A 25,940-nucleotide genomic window follows, 5' to 3' on the forward strand; every position below is an offset into this window, starting at 1 on the left:
TATTGTTACCTACCACTTGTTGACATATATTGCACTGTGAACATACAACACAAATTGAAAACAATTCATTGAGATATGAAAATGTCATATGTTGCAGTTCTTATATGCAACCTCATCTATAAAAAAAAAAAAAAAAAATGTCATGTCAAACTTATCATTTAACCCCGCAGGACTCCGGTGCGGAGAATCCACCTTGTCTTGGCAGTTGGACTCTTTGCAGACCTGCAAAGGTTAACCGTGCACTTGGATTGAACAAACAATAGACGTATTGTCTTGCCGGTATAGAAGAGAGCACATGGATAAAATATTACATACACTGCATGGTGAGAGTTTTGTAAGAAATGAAATCTTGTACACGGTGAGAAACTGGAACTATTCTTAAAATTTTATCCGTAAGATGGTAAAGGCAAAATGAACAATGACCACGTTTAGGCTATGTGCACACGCTGTGGTTCCGCTGCGGTTTTGGCCGCTGCGGATCTGCAGCAGTTCTGCAGACAGTGTACAGTAGCATGTAAGGCTATGTGATTTACATTCTGCTGTGCACATGCTACGGATTTTTAGCTATGGAAAAGCTGCGGTTTTGAATCCGCAGAAAGAAATGACAGGTCACTTCTTTTCTGCGGATTCTGCTGCGGTTTGCCATCTCCTCCATTGTAGAGGTGATAAACCGCAGGCCAATCCGCAGCGTGTGCACTTAGCCTAAGAGTTTCCTTTTAGTTTAAACGTGTCTGTCCAAATATTATTCACCGTTTGTAATCAATTCTGCACTTAGGGCTCATACCCTTTTGTGAGTAAAAAAAAAAAAAGGTCCGATTTCAGGGCCAAAAAAAATCGGCCGAGTGCTATGCAAGTGTCATGCGAGTGTAATGCGATTTCCGTGCGATTTTTCCTATGACATGCGTATGCAATGCGATTTTAACATGAGGTTTTACATAGAGCAGTTCTCTCCATGTAAAAACTCATGTTAAAATAGCATTATAAACTAACACTGTACACAGTTTAAAAAAAAAACACTCTTCAAAACACACACACACATATATATATATATATATATATATATATATATATATATATATATATATATATATATATATATATATATATATACACACACACATAACACCAAGCTGACAAAAAGGGGCTTAGCTGCATCCTGCAAAAAAAAAAAAAAAAAAGATAAAAAGTGCAATAAAAGATGAAAAAAATGTATATTTTTAATCTTTTATTGCAAGTTTATCTTTTTGCAGGATGCAGCTAGGCCCCTTTTTGTCGGCTTGGTGTACCGGGGGCATCTGTCTCTGTGGGGTGCATATATATAGTGCTGGCAGCCCGCCTGCTAATATTATGGGCGTCATCAATAGGCTGTTAGCCAGAAACTGCATCACACATACCTGTGTGACTGGCATTCTACTCAAGCCCTACTTGTGTGCATTTTTTCTACAAGGCAGCCAACCCTTCCATAATTTTCTAGGTGTGTGGGTGGCTGCTTCTATCATTTTGCCGTTACCATCTTAAGGATAAAATTTTAAGAATAGCTCCAATTTCTCACTGTGTACAAGATTTCATTCCTTACAAAACTCACCATGCAGCGTACATAATATTTTGTCCATGTGGTCTCCTCTATATCGCAAAGACAATACATCCATTGTTTGCTCACTTCAAAAACACTTTGGGTCATTTGTCACAGGAAACGGCTCCAGGAGATTGATGGACCATATGCAGGAGTTCCACTCGGGTAATCCTGAATTGTTAACCTTTGCAGGTCTGGAGAGAGTCCAACTGCCAAAACAAGGTGGGGATCTCCACAGACTTCTGTTGCAGAGAGAATCTAGGTGGATTCTCGGCACAAGAGCACAAAGTCCAGCAGGGTTAAATGATAAGTTTGACATTACTTTTTTTTATTATTTTTTTTTTTATAGATTAGGTTGCATATAACAACTGCAACATATGGCATTTTCATATCTCAATTAATTTTTTTTTTATTTGTATTGTATGTTCACAGTGCAATATATGTCAACAGGTGGAAGGTAACAATATCATTTATTGGGTGTTCACTTGTATTTAGATGCATCCCTCGTCAATTCCCCTTATGCATGAAACCCATTGAGGCGCATTGAGTGCGAAACGGCCGTCGTTTCCTGAAGTCCCCCAAATTCCTCCCGCTGAACCCGAACCCGTTACTACATGACTGAATAAAGAAAGTTTTAATCGGAGGGCGAGCGCCATCTTTTCCTCTATTATGGACATTGCTATTACAAAGGCTTTTTATGGTATGCACCTGTACTCCGATGGTTGATAGTGGTTTGATAAAAGACTGAACATGTGGTATACAGCTGCTTCAGCCAAGGATTAAGTGCCGGCATTCCTCTGCTATATAGTTTCTTAATAACGTTTAAAAGTAATTTAATGATATTGATAAGTAACCAGCCGGTGTGCAGAGAACAAGATGTCAGCAGAGCGTGACTTTTACATCCAGTTCTAGTTCAGTTTTTCAGAGCAGAGGAAAAAGACACAGATCTGCTGAGACTGCACAATTACTACATCCACCTTCCTAGAAACAATATGGCACAAATACAACTAGTGACACTATAGGAATTTATTTTTTTTGTTAAGTTGTAATGCAAAGTCTTACAGAACATGCGCCATTTATGATAGTGGGGATCTTCTAAGGTGGCAGAGGGGCACCAGGGCTTGGGTAAGTCTGCCGCTTCTGCATTCCCTATACACACACCCTTGGTTCGTGAGGTCAAGTCTAATCTAAGACAACAGAAATTTCCCGTCGCGTGTACAGTCATGGCCAAAAGTGTTGGCAGTCTTGAAATTGTTAAAGAAAATGAAGTATTTCTCCCAGAAAATTATTGTAATTACACGTTTATTTCCTTTGTGTGTATTAGAAAAACACACACACAGGACATAATTTCAAACAAAACCCCCAAAATGGGCCAGACAATACTGTTGGCACCTTTCCAAAATTGTGGGTAAACAACTTTGTATCAAGCATGTGATGCTCATTCAAACTCACTTATGGCAAGTAACAGTGTATACCACGGAACTTCTCTGTGGTTATTTGCTTTTCTCCTCTATGACACTGACCAATCTATACACGGCAGCATCACAGAGGATGAAAACGCAAATGCTCACAGAGAAGTTCACAGCTAAGAAAAAGTTTTGTCCTATGTGACCACGCAGAAAACTCTGCAGTCACCGAGTCCCTTCCTGCAGTTGGAGCATAGGAGAAAAGCAGCACAGTGCACTGTCTATAACAGGGAAGTCCAACGCTGCGAGTATTCAGCGCTGTTCTGCTGTGCAGCGGTGCTCCAATAGCATTCTCCCTGTAACAAAGCCGTATTTTGATTGACTAGCATCATATATCTGAGAAGGTCTGTGGTATATGTGCACAGTTGGTTAAAGGGGAATATTTACTGTATGTACTCGTGTATAAGCCAAGATTTTCAACTCTTTTTTTTGTGCTGAAAACGCTCCCTCGGTTTATACACGAGTACATTGTCCAGAAAACCGGTGGGGGAGGGGGAGCGGTGGCAGGAGCCAGCGGCTGTAGCACAGTGACACCGGCAGGCGGCGGCTGTGAAGACATCATACTCATACTCCTCGCGCCGTCGCTGCATCTCCAATGGTCTCGGCGCCAGCATTTCTTCCTGTGCTGAGTGGTCACGTGGCACTGCTCACTAAAGTAATGAATATGCACGCGTCTCCACTCCCAAAGGCATGGAGGGCATATTTTTTACCTTAATGAGCAGTACCAAGTGACCGCTCAGCACAGGAAGAGATGCCATGCCGAGACCATTGGAGATGTAGCGACGGCGCGAGGAGGGCCAGTAAGAATGGGGGGGAGCCGAGCCATGCATACAACGATGGGACAGGGGGCGCTGAGCCATGCATACAACAATGAGAAGGGGGGAGCCACATATAGCATGACAAGGACGGGGGACAATGCATGCCCGGCTTATAATCGAGACAATAAGCTTATCCAGTTTTCCGTGTCAAAATTAGGTGCCTCGGCTCATACTCGAGTATATACGGTACATAGCTGGCATTCTATATAACAGAGGGGTAGAGGGTGGGGGGGGAAGGTGAAGAGTTTAGGAACCATGGAGCAAACAAGAAAAAAGGAAAACTGATCCAGAATCAGTGGCAAATGGAGAATGGTACTCAGTTATATGTAAAAATCAGGTGAAACGATCCTCTTTCAATGGAAATGACAGGACAAACCATGGGCAGATTTTGTCTCCAGTATCATCTCTAAGCACCCAATCGCACACCTCTTCTCCTGACATCACCCACACCCCAATACAAAATACAAAGGATTGTCTGTCCGCTGTCTCTTACATCATGTCCTCCCTCTATCTGAAACTGAATCTCTCCAAAATTGAACTTCTGATGTTTTCTCTATCTACCTATACCCAATAATGCAATGGCCTTCGAAGGTTCAACCATAACTCTCAAGCATCAAGGTCGACCACTGTCATGGGGTCATATTTCAAACAGAATTTTCCTTTCTTCCCTATATCCAATCACTCACTTCAAGTTACCTGCACCTTAACCCCTTCATGACCAAGCCTATTTTGACCTTAATGACCAGGCCATTTTTTGCAATTCTGACCAGTGTCCCTTTATGAGGTAATAACTCAGGAACGCTTCAACAGATCCTAGCGATTCTGAGACTGTTTTGTCGTGACATATTGGGCTTCATGTTAGTGGTAAATTTAGGTTGATAATTTTTGCGTTTATTTGAACCCTCAAGTGCTTCACAAAAGTTTATGACGCAGAGCCGTGAAAATAAAAAAAAATTTTTTTCCCTCAAAAAATTATTTTTTAGTGCGCAATTTTTTAATTTCTCAAGGGTACCAGGATAAATTAGACCCCAAAATTTGTTGTCCAGTTTGTCCTGAGTACGCTGGTACCCCACATGTCGGGGGGAACCACTGTTTGGGCACACGTCGGGGCTCGGAAGGGAAGTAGTGACATTTTGAAATGCTGACTTTGATGGAATGGTCTGCGGGCATCATGTTACATTTGCAGAGCCCCTGATGTACCTAAACTGTGGAACCCCCCCACAAGTGACCCCATTTTGGAGACTAGATCCCCCCCCCCCAAGGAACTTATCTAGATGTGTGGTGAGCACCTTGAACCCCCAAGCGCTTCACAGAAGTTTATAATGCAGAGCCGTGAAAATAAAAAATATTTTTTTTTCCTCAAAAAAAAAAAAGAAGATTTTTTAGCCAGCAATTTTTTATTCACAGGGGTAGCAGGATAAATTGGACCCCAAAAGTTGTTGTCCAGTTTGTCCTGAGTACGCTGATACCCCATATGTGGGGGGGATGACCACTGTTTGGGTACACATCGTGGCTCGGAAGGGAAGTAGTGACATTATGAAATGCTGACTTTGATGGAATGGTCTGCGGGCATCATGTTACATTTGCAGAGCCCCTGATGTACCTAAATTGTGGAACCCCCCCACAAGTGACCCCATTTTGGAGACTAGACCCCCCCAAGGAACTTATCTAGATGTGTGGTGAGCACCTTGAACCCCCAAGTGCTTCACAGAAGTTTATAACGCAGAGACGTGAAAATAAAAAATATTTTTTTTCCTCAAAAAAAAATGATTTTTAGCCAGCAATTTTTTTTTTCACAAGGGTAGCAGGATAAATTGGACCCCAAAAGTTGTTGTACAGTTTGTCCTGAGTACGCTAGTGACCCATATATGGGGGGGAACTATTGTTTGGGCACACGTAAGGGCTCGGAATGGAAGTAGTGGCGTTTTGAAATGCAGACTTTGATGGAATGGTCTGCGGTCGTCAATACGTTTGCAGAGCCCCTGATGTGCCTAAACAATAGAAACCCCCCACAAGTGACCCCATTTTGGAAACTAGACCTCCCAAGTAACTTATCTAGATGCCTGGTGAGCACTTTGGACCCCCAAGTGCTTAACAGAAGTTTATAACGCAGAGACGGGGGGTTTATTTACTTTTTCTATCATTTTGATCACTGTGAGAGTGATCAAAATGAAAGAATGGAATCTGCAGCTGGCACATTCGGGCGGGCGCACTGCGCATGCGCCCGCCATTTTCTAAGATGGCGGCGCCCATCATCCGGACCCGAGGGACACCGGGTGGGACGGGGGGGGACTCAGGAGGTACCGGGGGGGTGAGGGGGGGGATCGGAGGCTGGCGGGGAGCAGAGGGAATGGGAGGGGGGCAGATGATGACAGCGGCAGAAGATTGCCACTGTCATTCAGTTGCGGGGGGGCGATCGCCGGTGGGGGGTGGAATCGGTGTCTCCAGCCATGTCCGATGCTACAGCAGCGTCGGACATGGCTGGATTATAATATTTCATCAATTTTCATTGATGAAATATTACTATCGCTCTGATTGGCTGTTAAAAGTGAAACAGCCAATCAGAGCGATCGTAGCCACGTGGGGGCGAAGCCACGCCCCCTGTGGTGAATTACAAAGCCCCCTGTATCTGCGGGTTGGGTGACCTTTCAGTGACCCTGGTCACCCGACCCGCAGGGGGGCTTTAAAGTCATGACGCCACATAGGCGTCACTGGTCAGATTTGAACCAGGTTTCATGACGCCTATGTGGCGTCATTGGTCGTGAAGGGGTTAAAGTGAGCCTGTCAGCAGGATTGTGCTGCGTAACCTACAGTGTCAGGTCGGCGTCGTAATACTGATTACAATGATACCTGGTGAGGAAATCCGTCTTGTGGTTGTTCTGTAATCTTTATTTACAGTTTTGTGTTAAATGATATGCTCGTGCTCCGGGGAGGTCTTCATGTGGTGATCTGATTAGGTATTCACCAGTATGGCTTCTGACAGGTCACTGATCCCTCACTGACCGGCTCCCTAATAATAATATAATCTTTATTTCTATATAGCGCTAACATATTCCGCAGCGCTTTACAGTTTGCACACATTATGATCGCTAGTTTACATAGTGAATATTATATATATTAAAACAAAAAAAAAATCACCTTCTGCATACAGTCGCTGGCACCTGCACTGCACCTCCATAGTATATATAATGTGCATATAAGTATTCTATGCCATCAGTATTTTATGGTATCCATAGGTTCCAAAAAAAAAAAAAATCAGTTTGAAAATGGCACCGGCCATGCCTGCGCAGTGGCAGCCATCGGTGATCCGATAGATGCTACTGTGCAGGCAGCATTATCTTTGAAGAGGCAAATTTTTCTCTAGCAAGATGGCGCAATCGGTGCCTGCACAGTAGCAGCTATCGGATCGCCAATAGCTGCTAGTGCACAGGTGCGGCCTGTGCCATTTTCAAACTGATTTTTTTTTAAAGGAATCTATGGATACCATCAAAAAGAATACGGTACTTATATGCACAGTATGGATGCTATCATGGTGCAGTACAGGTGGCGCCTCCGGCGCCTGCCTGCAGGAGATTTTTTTTATATATATAATATTCATTATGTAGACTAAGGGACAGGTAACTGAGGGATCAGTGATCTGTCAGAAGCCATACTGACGAATATCTACCAAAGCAGAACACCACATAAAGACCCCCCCCACCAGGCCGCCCGAGAGCATGAGAATATCATTAACTCAAAACTGAAAATAAGGATTAAACAACAACCACAAGATGGATTTCATCAGCAAAGGTATCATTGTAATCAATATAATGATGCCGAAATAACACTGTTTGTAGGTTACTGAGTACAATCCTGCTGACAGGTTCCCTTGAAGAACATCTCCAGAATCCGATCTTTTCTCACCTTTGAAATGGCAAAAACTCTTACGGTCGCTCTTATTCATTCTCGTCTGGGTTAGTGCATACCTCTAATGATTGTCTCCAGATCAAACTCTCTCCAAGCCATCCTGAATGCGGCAGCCTTGATCATATTTCTGCCCATCCGCTATACCGATGCCTCCATCTTCTACCAGTCATCACTCTGGTTGCCCACTCGCTACAGAATACAATACAAACTGATCTGTCACCCACAAAGCTTTCCACAGTTCTCAGATCTGTCTATCACCCTACCCGTACTCTCTGTTCTGCAACTAAACAATGCTAACATCCTACATAATCTGAACCTCGCACCTCCATCTCCATGTCTTCTCTCGTGCTGCACCAGTTTTCTGCAATGCACTACCCTAGATGATCCGATTAATATCTCCTACATTTTTAAGCGTGCTTTAAAAACATCTCTTTAAACAAGCCTATCACCTCAACTCACCAACTTAATTCTCCCACGTTCCCGCTTTCTTAATTTTACTCAGAACCTGGTCCCTCCTAATCATCTGTGTCCACATTCTCCATGCACCCAATTGATAACTGTACTTAGATACTGACTGATGACCGAATCGTGCAAATTGAAATGTCCCATTTAACATAATGATGGCTGGTCCGTACGTTTTACCTATTGTGCCCCCCCCTATAGATTGTAAGCTCATGATCAGGACTCTCGCTCCTGTAACTGTTGAAATGTGTCACGCTGTATTGTTTTTATTGTCTGTACATGTCGCTGCTTAATTGTAAAGTGCTGCAGAATATGTTGGCGCTGTATAATTATTATTATTAATGGTGATGATGCACAACCTCCCAGTTAAAGATGTCATACAGGTAAAGTGAGCACTTTTGCAATAGAACAAAGCACACAGCTGTTTCTTCCATCTGCAACTGACTAGTGATGAGCGAGTATACTCGTTGCTCGGATTTTCCTGAGCATGCTCGTGTGTCCTCCGAGTATTTTGTGGTGCTTGGAGATTTAGTTTGTGTCAACACAGCTGCATGATTTACAGCTGCTAGACAGCCTGAATACATGTGAGGAATGCCTGTTTGTTAGGGAATCCCCACATGTATTCAGGCTGTCTAGCAGCTGTAAATCATGCAGCTACTTCAACAAAAACTAAATCTCAGAGCACGCCAAAATACTCGGAGGACACCCGAGCATGCTCAGGAAAACCCGAGCAACGAGTACTCGCTCATCACTAGTCCTGACCAATACAATCAGCTATAGCTCCCCTTCATTTGGGTGATTTCCAGCAGTCAGATCCTTACCAATCCCATTACACACGTGTCTCTGCCGTCTGGTGCAGGGAGAGAAGCCTTCATTACACATTTGTCTCTGCTGTCTGGTGCCAGCATCTGTGAGCAGCAGTGAGGAGGTCAGCGGCGTCAGTGACAGACAGAAGGGTTTAGTAAGTAACAGATTGGTGTCTTCTTAGATGTTTGGTTGCTGGGGGCTGATATTTGGGGCTAACTAGTGGGATTTGGGGGCTTATCTGGGAGCTGTTGGGCTCCCGGTGGGGGGATTAATGCACGCTGGTGGGGTCTGGTTGGGTCCGGGGGGGTTAATGCATGCTTGCAGGGTCTATTTGGGGTCCGGGGGGATTAATGCATGCTTATGGGGTCTGGAGGGGTTAATGCTTGCTTGTGGTGTCTGCTTGGGCTCCCAGGGGGGGGTTAATGCATGCTTGCAGGGTCTGTTTGGGGTCCGGGAGGGGTTAATGCATGCTTGTGGGGTCTGTTTGGGGCAGGGGCCTTGGGGTTTAATGCACACTTGTGGGGTCTGGTTGTACTTTGGGGGGTACTAATGCATGCTTGCTTGTGGGGTCTGTTTGGGGCAGGGGGGATAATGCACGCTTGTGGGGTCTGTTTGGGTAGGGGGTAGAGGATAATGCACGCTTACGGGGTCTGTTTAGCGTCTGGAGGGGTTAATGCTTGCTTGCGGGGTTTGCTTGGGCTCCCAGGGGGGTTAATGCATGCTTGCAGGGTCTATTTGGGGTCTGGGGGGGTTAATGCATGCTTGTGGGGTCTGTTTGGGTAGGGGGGTAGGGGTTAATGCACACTTGTGGGGTTTGCTTGGGCTCCCAGGGGGGGTCAATGCATGCTTGGAGGGTCTATTTGGGGTCCGTGGGGGTTAATGCATGCTTGTGGGGTCTGTTTGGGTAGGGGGGTGGGGGTTAATGTACACTTGTAGCCCCCGAAGTACAACTAGACCCCACTAATGCATGCATATGGGGTCTGCTAGGGCTCCCAGGGGGGTTAATGCACGCTTGCGGGGTCTGCTTGGGTCGGGGGGGGTTAATGCATGCTTGTGGGGTCTGGTTGGGTCCTGGGGGGGGTTAATGCATGTTTGCGGGGTCTGGATGGACCCCGATTTAACCCACCCCAGGACAGGAGCCAACCAGACCCCCCAAGTGTGCATTAACACCCCCCCCAGAAGCCCTCCAGATGCCACAAGCGTGGAGGGGTTAATGCACGCATGTGTGTCTGGTTGGGCTCACGGGGAAGGGGGTTAATGCATGCTTTTGTGGTCTGATGGGCTCCTTGGGGTCTACTGCAGGGCCCAACCAGACCTCGCAAGCGTGCATTAACCCTCCCCCAGGGCCCTACCAGACCCCACAAGCATGCGTTAATCCAGGGTTCCCCAACTCCAGTCCTCAAGGCCCACCAACAGATCATGTTTTCAGGATTTCCTTAGTATTGCTCAGGTGATAATTGCATCACCTGTGCAATACAAAGGAAATCCTGAAAACATGATCTGTTGGTGGGCGTTGAGGACTGGAGTTGGGGAACCCTGCGTTAATCGACCCCCAGAAGCCCAACCAGACCCCACAAGCGTGTATTATCCCCAGTAGGGCCCAACCAGACCCCACAAACGTGCATTAGCACCCCCCCGGGGACAAACAGACCCCAGAAGTGTGCATTAACTCCCGGGCCTGTCTGCATCTGTTGTGACTTGAAAGGGGCGATTGATTTTGGGGTAGGCGCTCGACTGGTAGGGCTTTTTGTTTGGGGAAGAGGTGCCATCTGGGGGGGGGGGGTTATACTTGGGGGTGTCCGGGGGTTTATGCTGGGGAAGCTGGACATCCGACGGGGGTTTATGCTGGGGAAGCTGGACATCCGACGGGGGTTTATGCTGGGGAAGCTGGACATCCGACGGGGGTTTATGCTGGGGAAGCTGGATATCCGACGGGGGTTTATGCTTAAGGGGGGGTGGACGTCCGATGAGGTTTATGCTGGGGAGGGGTCAGGGGTGGACATCCGATGAGGTTTTATGCGGGGGGGAGGGGGGGGGCGTGGATGTCCAATGAGGGTTTTATGCTGGGAATGGCATCCGATAGGGGCTTATGCATAAGGGGGGTGGACGTCCGATGGGGGTTTATCCCGGGGGGGACGTCCGATGGGGGTTTATCCCGGGGGGGACGTCCGATGGGGGTTTATCCCGGGGGGGACGTCCGATGGGGGTTTATCCCGGGGGGGACGTCCGATGGGGGTTTATCCCGGGGGGGACGTCCGATGGGGGTTTATCCCGGGGGGGACGTCCGATGGGGGTTTATCCCGGGGGGGACGTCCGATGGGGGTTTATCCCGGGGGGGACGTCCGATGGGGGTTTATGCTTAAGGGGGTGGACGTCCGATGGGGGTTTATGCTTAAGGGGGTGGACGTCCGATGGGGGTTTATGCTTAAGGGGGGTGGACATCCGATGGGGGTTTATTCTGGGGGGCGGGTGGACGTCCGATGGGGTCTTATGCTTGGAGGCGTGTGGACGTCCGATGGGGTCTTATGCTTGGAGGCGTGTGGACGTCCGATGGGGTCTTATGCTTGGAGGCGTGTGGACGTCCGATGGGGTCTTATGCTTGGAGGCGTGTGGACGTCCGATTGGGGCTTATGCCGGGGGGGGGGGGTGTACATCCGATGTGGGTTTATGCTGGGAGTGGCGTTCGATAGGGGTTTATGCTTAAGGGGGGTGGACATCTGATGAGAGCTTATGCTGGGGGGTGGACGTCCGATGAGGGTTTATGCTTGGGGGCGTGTGGGTTTATGCTTGGGGGTTGGACATCCGATGGGGTTAATTCTGTGGGGAAGGGGCGTCCAATGGGGGGTTTAAGCTGGGGTGGCATCCGTTGGGGGTTTTGCTTGGGGGTGGAGGGTGCATGATGGGGATTTATGCTTGAGCGGACGTCTGATGGGGAGTTACGCTTGGGGGAAGGGGGCATTTGGGCTTTGATGGGTTTATTATGTGGGGTCCACTGATTAGTGTGAGGTGGAGGTTTATGATTGGATGGGGGGGTACTCTGTGTGGCCCTCTGGTTGGTGTGTGGGGTGGTTAAAGCTTCATTGGGGCACACAAAAAAACTATGGTTGTATGCTGCTTATGCTAGGAGGGTACACCACGAACTGGAATGAAGCTAATCCGTTTTAGCTTAGTGTCAGGAGGCAGACATGGGTCCGGACCACCCAGGCTGGTTTCTGCCTTAGGTTTTGATTTTTTTTATTAATGATTTCCCTTTTTCTTTCAGATATGGCTTTTAAGGGCGACAGAGTGGAAGTATCACTCTGATCTCCCACCTAGAATTGTCACAACCACATCATCTGTGGTCTATGAGGTAGGGCTCTAACACATTAAGAGTGTTTGCGGTTTTCCGGCGGACGGTCCTTACCACTAATCCCCTACCCTCCTGCCCCCCAGAGCCAGATAGAGTAGGGCAGGAAGACAAATCAGTTACCTGAAAGTCGACCGAAAGTCTGTGTTCAGGCTATTCCATGCCCATCTTCATCACCAGTCTGCAAAGAAGGATTTGAAATCTTCAGGACAGGTATATCCTACCAGGCAGTGAGGGGGCTCCATTGAAAAAATGAAGGGACAAGACAAATATGTCCTAGTTTTCCCCTGAGCAATATGGACATCTCCTGGGGAAACCTTCCTATTCATGCGGCCTCCACGTTTGAAAGAGGCTCCTGAGACCCTACTCTTAAAAAAATCCAGGCTCTTGTCTAGCCTCTGGTGGCCGGGCCACACCGCCAGTGCCCTGAACAATCATGCACGCCAACTTTATAGTGCTTCCTGCCCTCTGCCTATCAGCGTAAGAGTACTTTTCTTCTGCAACAGAGGACTAAACTCCTGCTTCCCAAGAGGTGCACAGTCCAATTGTGGTTGTTTCGGAAATGTTCAGTCCAAAAAAGCAACCAACAGGACAACTCTCCTACCCGCTAGGAAAAGAAACCTTCCTTCAGGCCCAACCCCATCCTGGCGTCCACGAACCCATCAGCGCTGGTCTGCTAGGCCTGGATCTAACAGACTCCCTTTGGCATGACGGGGCGTTCCCACCTTGGATGTCTCTCAGGGTTGGCTGCCATCTCCTTCACTATTCAAGGCTGGTATTATGATATCTGGTTCTAGTCACCGGAAGCAGGCCCGGGGGGCCGAGCCACAGACCCATCAGTTCTGCCCGCATGCACCAACAGCATATTACAGTTGTATAAAACATAAGAAATGCATAACATGAAACTAGCAAAAGTCTTCAATGCAAAAAATGCACTTTTATAGAATTAGAAAGGTTTCTATATATGTTAGAATGTTATTTAGCCAATATTTCTGTAAGTAAAAGTCTGAGATTTCTGTGGGAAATCTTAGTTTGTTCCTCTTAAACTGGTTCTGAATGTATATAAAACATTGCTCTGATTTATAAGTCTCCATGTTGTAATTTAGCCTTTTATTTCATGCATGGACAAGCCCATGATGCATCTGTGTAACACATGGAAGGTACTGTAATAACTGGGTTAGACAGGGAAACCAGTTTTGAAACAGTGAAGTTCACTTGTACAAGCTGCATAGATGTAAACCTGCCAAAAGGGAACCTGTCACCAGGATTCATCATAAAAAAAAAACGAGAAACTGGTGTGTAAGCGCATGTTCACACGGCCACTGAACAGAAAAAAAACAGACAACCATGATTGAATACCCTGCAGTAAATAGCATAGTGCATGAAAATAATATAGAGTATTTAGTTAACATGTTCTTTATTAAAAAAAAAAAAAAAAGCCATCCCACCACTTCACGGTGACGTAATTGGGACAGTCCTAACTCTAATATTAAAAACCTTACCGCTTTGTCCTGTGACTTGCATGTGGATAAGGACTGAAGGATTAGGCCCAAATAGTGGACACACAGGAATGGGAAACCACATTGATATATAAAGGTTTTTAATATTAGTTAGGACTGTCCCAATTAGGGTCACTATGAAATGGTAGGATGGTTTATGGCTTTTGCATTTTTTTTTTAAATCGAGCGTGTTAACTAAGCACCTTATATATTCATGCATTATTGCTGTTAATTTACTACAGGGTATTCAATCATTATGTCCCCCCCCCCATATAAAGTACTACCACTACCTGTATGTCGCCATATATAGCATTCTAGAATGCTGTATATATAGTACGACCACTACCTGTATACCCTCTATATACAGCATTTTATAAAGCACGTCCACTATCTGAATGCCCTTACATATACACAACATTCTAGAATGCCAATCTGCATAACTTTATTTTTATTAGATTTGCCTGCGGGGCAGTCCCATCCACTGGGCTTCGCTAGTCTTAATCCGGTGCCTCCTCCTCTTCTATCACTGTCCTTTCTTTGAGTCGACGACGCGTCCCAAGTCCATCCATAGAGTGTCTTCCATCGCGCTCCGGTGCAGACTTACTTCTCTCTGCGCTTTGCAATACTTTGCTTTGTGATCGGCAGGGCAGAGACGTGTTCCTGCACAGAAGCGTGATGGGGGAGGTTGTGTGGATGATGGAGGACTGTACTGGAAAAAGAACAGTGACAAACATAATACCAGACCGCCCGTAGATGAGTATAAGATGTTGTTCACATTTGCCTCAGACCCCACGTGAGGACGTTACTAGACTGTGCCTCAGACCCCACGTGAGGACGTTACTAGACTGTGCCTCAGACCCCACGTGAGGACGTTACTAGACTGTGCCTCAGACCCCACGTGAGGACGTTACTAGACTGTGCCTCAGACCCCACGTGAGGACGTTACTAGACTGTGCCTCAGACCCCACGTGAGGACGTTACTAGACTGTGCCTCAGACCCCACGTGAGGACGTTACTAGACTGTGCCTCAGACCCCACGTGAGGACGTTACTAGACTGTGCCTCAGACCCCACGTGAGGACGTTACTAGACTGTGCCTCAGACCCCACGTGAGGACGTTACTAGACTGTGCCTCAGACCCCACGTGAGGACGTTACTAGACTGTGCCTCAGACCCCACGTGAGGACGTTACTAGACTGTGCCTCAGACCCCACGTGAGGACGTTACTAGACTGTGCCTCAGACCCCACGTGAGGACGTTACTAGACTGTGCCTCAGACCCCACGTGAGGACGTTACTAGACTGTGCCTCAGACCACACGTGAGGACGTTACTAGACTCTGCCTAAGACCACACGTGAGGACGTTACCAGACTGTGCCTCAGACCACACGTGAGGACGTTACTATACTGTGCCTCAGACCACACGTGAGGACGTTACTATACTGTGCCTCAGACCACACGTGAGGACGTTACTATACTGTGCCTCAGACCACACGTGAGGACGTTACTATACTGTACCCGCCAGGCATCAGACCACACATGAGAACATTCCTACGTTGTGCTTGCCATGCCTCAAAGTGGCACAGAAAGCAGAGTAGAAAGCCTATTCTGACCTTAATGACCAGGCCATTTTTTGCAATTGTGACCAGTGTCCCTTTATGAGATAACTCGGGAACGCTTCAACGGATCCTAGCGATTCTGAGATTGTTTTTCGTGACATATTGGGCTTCATGTTAGTGGTAAATTTAGGTCGATAATTTTTGCATTTATTTGTGAAAAAAATCAGAAATTTAGCGAAAATTTTGCAATTTTCAAATTTTGAATTTTTATTATGTTAAACCAGAGAGTTATGTGACACAAAATAGTTACTAAATAACATTTCCCACATGTCTACTTTACGTCAGCACAATTTTGGAAACAAAATTTTTTTTTTTAAGTTAGGAAGTTATAAGGGTTAAAAGTTGACCAGTGATTTCTCATTTTTTACAACAAAATTTACAAAAGAAACCATTTTTTTTAGGGACCACCTCACATTTGAAGTCACTTTTATGGGTCTATATGGCAGAAAATACCCAAAAGTGACACCATTCTAAAAACTGTACCCCTCAAGCTACTCAAAACTACATTCAAGAAGATTATTAACCCTTCAGGTGCTTCACAGGAATAAAGCAAAGTGGAAGGAAAAAATGGACATTTTAATTTTTCCAACAAAAATTTTCTTTTAGCATCAATTTTTTCATTTTCAAATGGGCAACAGGATAAAATGGATCCTAAAATTTGTTGGGCAATTTCTCCTGAGTACACGGATACCTCATATGTGGTCATAAACCACTGTTTGGGTGCACGGCGGGGCTCAGAAGGGAAGGAGCGTGTGTGGTTCCACTATTACTCCCCAAGCAACATGCCCGCTGTCTTGGGGTCATACTTGACTCCGAGCTTTCCTTTGTACCCCACATACGATCACTGGCTCGCTCTTGTTATCTGCACCTCAAAAACATTTCTAGAATTCGACCTTTTCTTACTATTGACTCCACAAAAACGCTGACTGTTCCTCTTAGGCTAGTTTCACACTAGCGTTTATGAGCGCAGCGACGGCCTGCGCACGGCCGCCGCTAAGCCCCGCCCCCTGCCGCGCCTCAGCCGGTAGCTCCGCCTACCGGCGCATGACGCTGCATGCGCCCTGCGTCCCCTATCTTTATCACAGGGGGCGCAGGCCGTGCGCAGTATGCGTTTGGCGGCGCATGCGCCTTTTTGACGGTGCGCCGACCTGCTGCAGTTTGGTTGCGTCGTGTGAAGCTAGCCTTATTCATTCTCGTCTCGACTATTGTAACTCCCTTCTAATCGGTCTCCCTCTTACCAAACTCTCCCCTCTCCAATCTGTCTTGAATGCTGCTGCCAGGATCATATTCCTCGCCAATCGTTACACCGATGCCTCTACCTTGTGCCAGTCATTACACTGGCTACCCATCCACTCCAGAATCCAGTACAAACTTATTACCCTCAATCACAAAGCTCTTCATGGCTCAGCACCAGCCTACATCTCCTCCCTTGTTTCAGTATACCATCCTATCCGCGCCCTGAGTTCTGCTGATGACCTGAGGTTAGCATTCTCAATAATCAGAACCTCCCACTCCCGTCTCCAAGACTATACACGTGCTGCGCAAATTCTTTGGAATGCACTTCCCAGATCAATACGATTAGTCCCCAATCCCCACAATTTTAAGTGTGCTCTGAAAACGCATTTATTCAGACTGGCCTACCACCTCAACACATTAACCTAATCTATCCCTATGTGGCACAGCCAAAAGTTTTTACCATAACCAGGTACCCCGCATTATGTTCCCACATGCTTTATGCATCCATTAGCCCTCTGCATCTGTACTGTTACACACTTAACATTATGGCTGGTCCATACAATCAGGGCAACTGTTACCACCCACCTTTCGTGTCTCCCCTTTTTTCCTCATAGATTGTAAGCTTGCGAGCAGGGCCCTCATTCCTCTTGGTATCTGTTATGATCTATGTGATTATTGTTATGCTGTAATGTCTATTGTCTGTACAAGTCCCCTCTGAAAGTTAAAGTGCTGCGGAATATGTCGGCGCTATAGAAATAAAATTTATTATTATTATTGAGCGCCATTTGACTTTTTGAATTGAAAATATTCGGGAATATTTAGCGGTTGCCATGTCGCGTTTGGAGAGCCCCTGTGTGCCTAAACATTGGAGCTCCCCCACAAGTGACCGCATTTTGCAAACTAGACCCCCCCAAGGAACTTATCTAGATGCATAGTGACCACATTGAACCCCCAGGTGCTTCACAAATTGATCCTTTAAAAAAAAAAAAAAGTACTTTTTTTTCACAAAAATTTTCTTTTAGCCTCAGTTTTTTCATTTTCACATGGGCAACAGGATAAAATGGATCCTAAAATTTGTTGGGCAATTTCTCCTGAGTACACGGATACCTCATATGTGGTCATAAACCACTGTTTCCGCGCACGGCAGGGTCCGGAAGGGAAGGAGCGCCATTTGACTTTTTGAATGGAAAATTAGCTCCAATCGTTATCGGACACCATGTCACGTTTGGAGAGTCCCTGTGTGCCTAAACAGTGAAAACCCCCCACAAGTGACACCATTTTGGAAACTAGTCCCCTTAAGGAACTTATCTAGATGTGTAGTGAGCACTTTGAACCCCTAAGTGCTTCACAAAAGTTTATAACGCAGAGCAGTGAAAATAAAAAATTATTTCGTTTCCTCAAAAAGGATTTTTTAGCACGCTATTTTTTATTTTCACATGGCTAATAGGAGAAATTTTCACAAGGGTAACAGGAGAAATTGGACCCCAAAAGTTGTCCAGTTTGTCCTGAGTATGCTGGTACCCCATATGTGTGGGGGAACCATTGTTTGGGCGCACGTCAGGGCTCGGAATCGAAGTGACGTTTTGAAATGCAGACTTGATGGAATGGTCTGCGGTCGTCGTTACGTTTGCAGAGCCCCTGATGTGCCTAAACCGTAGAAACCCCCCCACAAGTGACCCCATTTTGGAAACTAGACCCCCCAAGGAACTTATCTAGATGTCTGGTGAGCACTTTGAAACCCCAAGTGCTTCACTGAAGTTTATAACGCAGAGACGTGAAAATAAAAAAATCCATTTTTTTTCCACAAAAATAATTTTTTAGCCCCCAATTTTTTATTTTCCCAAGGGTAACAGGAGAAATTAGACCCCCAAAGTTGTTGTGCAATTTTTCCTGAGTACGCTGATACACCATATGTTGGGGTAAACCATTGTTTGGGCACATGTCGGGGATTGGAAAGGAGGGAGCACCGTTTGACTTTTTGAACGCAATCAATGGTGGCACCATGTCGCGTTTGGAGTTCCCCTGATGTGCCTAAACAGTGGAAACCCCTCAATTCTAACTCCAAACCTAACCCCAATACACCCCTAACCCTAATCCACCCCTAACCCTAATTCCACCCTAACCCTAATTCTAACCCTTATGGAAATATAAAAATATTTTCTTCATTTTATTATATGTGCTTACCTAAAGGGGTGATAAGGGGGGGGTTTATTTACTTTTTATTTTATTTTGATCACTATGAAAGTATATCACAGTGATCAAAATGAATGAATGGAATCTGCAGCCGCAGATTCCGGCGGGCGCACTGCGCATGCGCCCGCCATTTTACAAGATGGCGGCGCCCATGATCCGGGACCGCGGGACACCGGGAGCAACAGCGGCACTCGGAAGGTACCGGGGGTGGGAGGGGAGTTGATCGGAAGGCGGGTGGTGCAGATGATGAGAGCGGCGGCCGATCGCCTCTGTCATTCATCGGCGGGGGGGGGGGGGCAGATCACCCCCGTTAACCGTGGTGGTGGTGGGGGGGTCAGATGAGTGTCTCCAGCCATGTACGATGCTACTGCAGCATCGGCCATGGCTGGTTTGTAATATTTCATTGATGAAATATTACTATCGCTCTGACTGGCTGTTTCACTTCAGAGCGATAATAATATTTCATCAATAAAAGAGCGATCGTAGCCACGTGGGGCCAAGCCACCCCCTCTGTGGTGAAGTACAAAGCCCCCTGTATTTGCAGGTCAGGTGACCTTTCATTGACCCCGGTCACCTGACCCGCAGGGGGGCTTTAAATCCATGACACAGCATATGCATCATTGGTCGGATTGGCACCGACTTTCAGGACGCATAAGCTGTGTCACTTGTCGGGAAGGGGTTAAGGCACTACTTGTAGGGGGTCATTACTGTATATACAGGAGATGTGGTGGGTACATACTTCATATAAAGATCTGTGTGGCCCGGTAGTGTACAGTGATGTGAAATACTTTTTGCCCACCCCTCCTGATTTTTTACTCTCTTGCATGTTTGTCATACTTAAATGTTTCAGAGTAACAAACAAATTAAAATATTTGGCAAAGATAGCACAAGTAAACACAAAATTCAATTTGTAAATGAAGGTCTTCATTATTAATGGGGAAAAAAATACAAGGCCCTGTGTGAAAGTTATTGCCCCCTACTTTTTTTTTTTTAACTGTGTTTTGTCACATTTTTGAAAAGCAAAGTTCAGTTTCCCTAGCCCTACCCAGGCCTGATTACTGCCACACCTATCCTCAATAAAAAAAAAATCACTTAAATAGGACCTGTCTGACAAAGTGAAGTAGACAAAAAGATCCTCAAAAGGTAGACATCATGCTGCGATCCGGAGAAATGCATGAACAAATGAGATGGAAAGTAATTCAGATCTATCAGTCTGGAAAAGGTTATAAAGCCATTTCTAAAGCTTTGATATTCCAGCGAACCACAGTGAGACCCATTATCCACAAATGGAGAAAACATGGTACGGTGTTGAAACTTCCCAGGAGTGATCTGGTCATTAAAGTTAAAAAATACTTGGGGGGATGAAAAGGTTAGTGAAATTGGCATTTTTTTAAGTTTATTTTATATGAAAAAAATATTTTCTTCAACTGTACAATATAAGAACATAGAGATACATTGTACATAGCAATGTATCTCTGTACTTACTGTATATCCTCTGCTTCTGAACTCACAACCTGCAGTACAGCTTACTATTAACAAATGTTGCAATATTTTTTCAGTGTGGGCGGTAGATCACTGATAGAGCAGTTACCTGTGGGCGTTATTTTTCATGATTTTAATGTTTTGAATAAAGTTTTTCATTTATTTCTATTTTTTAATGGTGATGCAGATTTTTTTCTCTCTCTTTATATATACTCCATTCCGATGTCATCACTGATACAATTGTGCTCAAACGTTTACATACCCCCATAGAACTTTTGCTTTCTTAGCCTTTTTTCAGAGAATATGAATGATAACACCAAAACTTTTTAGTGGTCAGAGTGGTCAGCTTTACCATCTGAGAAAATAAAGAACCTTATCCATAACTACCACAAACGACTTCAAGCAGTCATTTATTGATATTAGAGGGGGCAATACACGGCATTAAAAAATGTGGTATGTAAACTTTTAGGGGTGATTTGGATGTTTTGGGTTGTCATTATAATTAAAAAAGAGAAAACACAGTAATAAGACAATAAATGGCTTCACCCAAACACTAACCATGAGTGGAGAAAAAGTTTTGATGTTATCATTCATATTCTCTGAAAAAAGGCCAAGAAAGCAATAATTCTGCCGGGGTATGTAAACTTTTGAGCACAACTGTATACCTGACAGGCCCATACATTCTGATATCATCACTAATATATACCTGACAGGGGCTCATACAGTCTGTATCTACAATAATAGATATAGACTGTATGGGCTCCTGTCAGGTATATATTATTGTAGATACAGACTGTATGGGCTCCAGTCAGGTATATATTATTGTAGATATAGACTGTATGGGCTCCTGTCAGTAAGGTAAAAAAAGAAAATTTTTTCAGCTCACCCCAAAGAAGACAGCTATAAGTCTGATCGGTGCACGGAATGTGGAAACAGGATCCCTCTGCAGCAAAGCGTAATATGGAAAAAAATTCCAGCATCCAGATCAGTAATTAGATTAAAAAAATTTTTATTCCTTTATTCCAAAATTTAAAAAAATCATAAGATTCTCCATCATGATAAGAGACGCATCAGGACGTGTAGTTGGACGCGTTTCGGACAAAAAAAAAAAACAGTCCTTATTCTAAGACAACACATAATACATCTGAACACATGCTTATAAAGGGAAACAAAGGAAGTCAAGGAACAATCAAGACTAAACATAGCCAGCTGATTAATAGAAGGTAGTAAGTCAAAATCACACTTACAAAACACTCAAAATCTCACTCCTAATATTCATACCCGTTGGAACTCTGCTTTGTAACAATAACATCCATTTTGCCTCTCGGCGTAATAATAAATCATTTAAATTTCCACCTACCCTTTTTGTCTGCACCTTCTCTATGGCATTAACCCTAAAGTTGCTGAGATCTCCTTTATGTATATGCAAAAAATGTCGAGAAGCAGCAGACAAACTGCGTGTGGTAGTGTGACCTACGTCATAAACGTGCTCGGAAATACGACGTCTCAAGGTGCGTGAAGTATTTCCCACATACTGAATATTACAATCCACGCATGTTATGACATAGATCACACCAGTAGAACCACAGTTCAAAAAAGATTTTATTTTAAATTCCTTTCCATTAACAGAAGATACTATTTTTTCTGTGTTCCACATAAACCTACATAGCCCACAGTTTTTCTGAGCACATTTAAAAGATCCACAAGTGGGTAACCAATTAGTTATACTTGCTGAACTGTCTGAAAAAAATTTTATTAGCATGTCTATTGGCACTAGTATGATCACTTGGAGATACCTTATTAGCAATAGTTTTATTCCTCCTTGAAACAAATCTAATCCCATCCTTCAGTATATTCTTTAATGTATCATCAACATACAAAATAGGGAGGAATTTTTTAATAATATGAACAATCCTGTAGTAGTCAGTACTAAAATTAGTTGAAAAAACAATAGGTGACCGACCCTCCACAGAATTTGGTGTTTTTCTGCTTTCCTTCTGCAAATAATCCTCTCTACTTTTTTCATCCGTTCTATGCTTAGCTTTCTGAATGTCTACCTTAGTATAACCCCTCTTTATAAAACGTTTACCAATGATCTCACATTGTTTATCGTATAAATTAGGCGTGGTACATGTTCTTTTTGCTCTTACAAACTCCCCTGTAGGTATATTGGCTATAACATGACGTGGATGGCAGCTAGATGCGTGTAACAGTGAATTACCTGCCGTAGGTTTTCTAAAAATATCACAATCAATCTTTTTTTCTTCCAAATTTGCCGACAAAAGAATATCCAAAAACGAAATTGTCTTGGCATCAAATTGATATGTGAAACGTATATTGCATGGATTATTATTAATATAGAACATTAAATTCTCAATATTAAATACATCACCATCCCACACAATTATAACATCATCAATAAATCTCAAGAAAAGAAAAATATCAGAAGAAAAAGGATTTTTTTCAGAAAAAATATACTCCTCCTCCCACCAGGCCATAAAAATATTAGCAAGAGACGGTGAAAACTTGGAACCCATGGAACAGCCTTGCACCTGTAAATAAAGATCATCCAAAAAAGAAAAAAAATTGTTTTTTAACAAAAAATAGGTCACTTCAATCAAATACATCTGTAAATCTTCTGAAAAATTACTGTATTTCTGTAAATAAGTAGTAAGAGCCAAAATAGCCAAATCGTGTGGGATGGAAGTGTACAAACTTTGTACATCACAAGTGAGCCAACAAAAGGAACTTCGCCATTCCACCTGAGAAAAAATACTAAGAACATGCTTGGAATCCTGCACATAGCTAGGTGAAATAGTGGCTAGAGGTTTTAATCTTGCATCCAACCATTCTGACAAATTTTCATTAAGAGATCCTATGCCCGATATGATAGGACGGAACAAAGGTGGAAAAACCTCCTTATGAACTTTTGGAAGTGCATGTAACAAAGGAACTCTGGGATATAAAGGACAGAAAAATTCACATTGTTTTTGATTAATAATTCCCAAACTAAAACCCCTATGTAACAATTCCTGTAATTCCATTCTGATGTTATCTGTAGGGTTATAATTCCCTTGTATACCTCACTATTAAAAAGCATAGCCCTCACCTCTCTTTCATACAGCCCAGTATCTAATATGGTCACAGATCCCCCCTTGTCAGAATTTCTTACCACGATATTGACATTAGCAGATAACAAATCAAGTGCCTGTTTCTCAGTACGAGAAATGTTATAGATAGACTGTACGGGCTCCTGTCAGGTATATATTATTGTAGATACAGACTGTACGGGCTCCTGTCTGGTATATATTACTGTAGATACAGACTGTACGGGCTCCTGTCAGGTATATATTACTGTAGGTATAGACTGTACGGGCTCCTGTCAGTTATATATTACTGTAGATATAGACTGTATGGGCTCCTGTCAGGTATATATTATTGTAGATATGGACTGTATAGGCTCCTGTCAGGTATATATTATTCTAGATATAGACTGTATGGATCCTGTCAGGTATATAGTATTGTAGATATAGACTGTACGGGCTCCTGTCAGGTATATATCTACAATACTATATACCTGACAGGAGCCCGTACAGTCTATATCTACAATACTATATACCTGACAGGAGCCCGTACAGTCTATATCTACAATAATATATACCTGACAGGAGCCTGTACAGTCTATATCTACAATAATATATACCTGACAGGAGCCCGTACAGTCTATATCTACAATAATATATACCTGACAGGAGCCCGTACAGTCTATATCTACAATAATATATACCTGACAGGAGCCCGTACAGTCTATATCTACAATACTATATACCTGACAGGATCCATACAGTCTATATCTACAATAATATATACCTGACAGGATCCATACAGTCTTTATCTACAATAATATATACCTGACAGAAGCCCATACAGTCTATATCTACAATAATATATACCTGACAGGAGCCCGTACAGTCTATATCTACAATAATATATACCTGACAGGAGCCCATACAGTCTATATCTATAATAATATATACCTGACAGGAGCCCATACAGTCTATATCTATAATAATATATACCAGACAGGAGCCCGTACAGTCTGTATCTACAGTAATATATACCAGACAGGAGCCCGTACAGTCTGTATCTACAGTAATATATACCAGACAGGAGCCCGTACAGTCTGTATCTACAATAATATATACCTGACAGGAGCCCGTACAGTCTATCTACAGTAATATATACCTGACAGGAGCCCGTACAGTCTATCTACAGTAATATATTCCTGACAGGAGCCCGTACAGTCTGTATCTACAATAATATATACCTGACAGGAGCCCGTACAGTCTATATCTACAGTAATATATACCAGACAGGAGCCCGTACAGTCTGTATCTACAATAATATATACCTGACAGGAGCCCGTACAGTCTATATCTACAATAATATAAACCTGACAGGAGCCTGTACAGTCTATATCTACAATAATATATACCTGACAGGAGCCATACAGTCTATATCTACAATAATATATACCAGACAGGAGCCCGTACAGTCTAGCATCTTCAGTAGTGAGCCGGCTAGACTGTATGGGCTGCAGTTAGGACCTGGAAGGAGCCCACGTATTTGGCTGGCATTAATAATTTATACCTTGAAGGAGCACATACATTCTAGTGTCATGTATGGGTTGCAGTCAGGGCCAGGCAGCAGCCCTTAGGCTATGTGCACACGCTGCGGTTTTTGCTGCGGTTCTGCTGCGGTTTTGGCCGCAGCAGAACTGCAGCAGTTCTGCAGACAGTGTACAGTAGCATGTTATCCTATGGGATTAACTTTCTGCTGTGCACACGCTTCGGATTTTTAACTGCGGAAAAGCTGCGGTTTTAAATCCGCAGAAACAATTGACATGTCAATTATTTCTGTGGATTCTGCTGCGGTTTGCCACCTATTCCATTGTCCAGGTGGCAAACCGCAGGGCAAAACCGCAGGTATTTTACCTGTGGTTTTACCTGCGGTTCTGCAGAGAAAAATCCGCAGACCAATCCGCAGTGTGTGCACATAGCCTTAATGTCTGCTATCTTCAAGAATATATACCTGGAAGGAGCCCGTAGTCTTGCATCTTCAGCAGTGAGCCGGCTAGACTGTATGGGCTGCAGTTAGGACCTGGAAGGAGCCCACACAGTCTAGGCTCAACCCTCATTAATAAGATGCATCCTAATCCCCCGCAGGAAGCACCATGTGTCCTACCTGTGCTGCCAGCAGCCTCTTCTCTGCCCTGCACAGCTCTGGAGCCCAGGGATATAAGCTAGGGTCACATGACATCCCCCTCCTGTTGCATGCTGGGAGCAGCAGTCCTCTTGCTTCTGCTTGTCAAGTCCTGTAATTACAGGATATGCAGCCCCTTCCTGTGTGATGTGTGGGGGGATGTGAGAGTCTGTGGGAGTGTTCACAACCTGTGCACAAGCGATGTGATCACTGCCTGACCACACAGCTTACTACATGCAAGTCCTCCTCAGACTACAACTCCCACAATCCTGT

The 25,940-nt window shown here is 44.4% G+C and overlaps 1 protein-coding gene across 4 annotated transcripts in view; it reads right to left on the reverse strand.

Annotated features, from left to right (window-relative positions):
- Positions 1–25,940, reverse strand: part of NPL (N-acetylneuraminate pyruvate lyase) — a 59,538-nt gene that overhangs the window by 31,686 nt on the left and 1,912 nt on the right. The window contains exons 1-2 of one of the 4 annotated variants that reach the window (XM_073571336.1): positions 25,650–25,905; positions 12,502–12,559 (exon numbers count right to left, since the gene is read on the reverse strand). The exons of 1 other annotated variant lie outside the window; for it this stretch is intronic. The gene's annotated coding sequence lies outside the window, so the exon portion shown is untranslated. Of the gene's footprint in view, positions 1–12,501; positions 12,560–25,496; positions 25,607–25,649; positions 25,906–25,940 lie in introns of those variants that run through there. 2 more of the 4 variants (XM_073571337.1, XM_073571339.1) reach the window with 2 other exon arrangements.

Source organism: Dendrobates tinctorius, unplaced genomic scaffold, assembly GCF_039654945.1.
Source record: "Dendrobates tinctorius isolate UK_male_01 unplaced genomic scaffold, ASM3965494v1 ptg000029l, whole genome shotgun sequence".
In the NCBI taxonomy this organism is placed as follows: domain Eukaryota; kingdom Metazoa; phylum Chordata; class Amphibia; order Anura; family Dendrobatidae; genus Dendrobates; species Dendrobates tinctorius.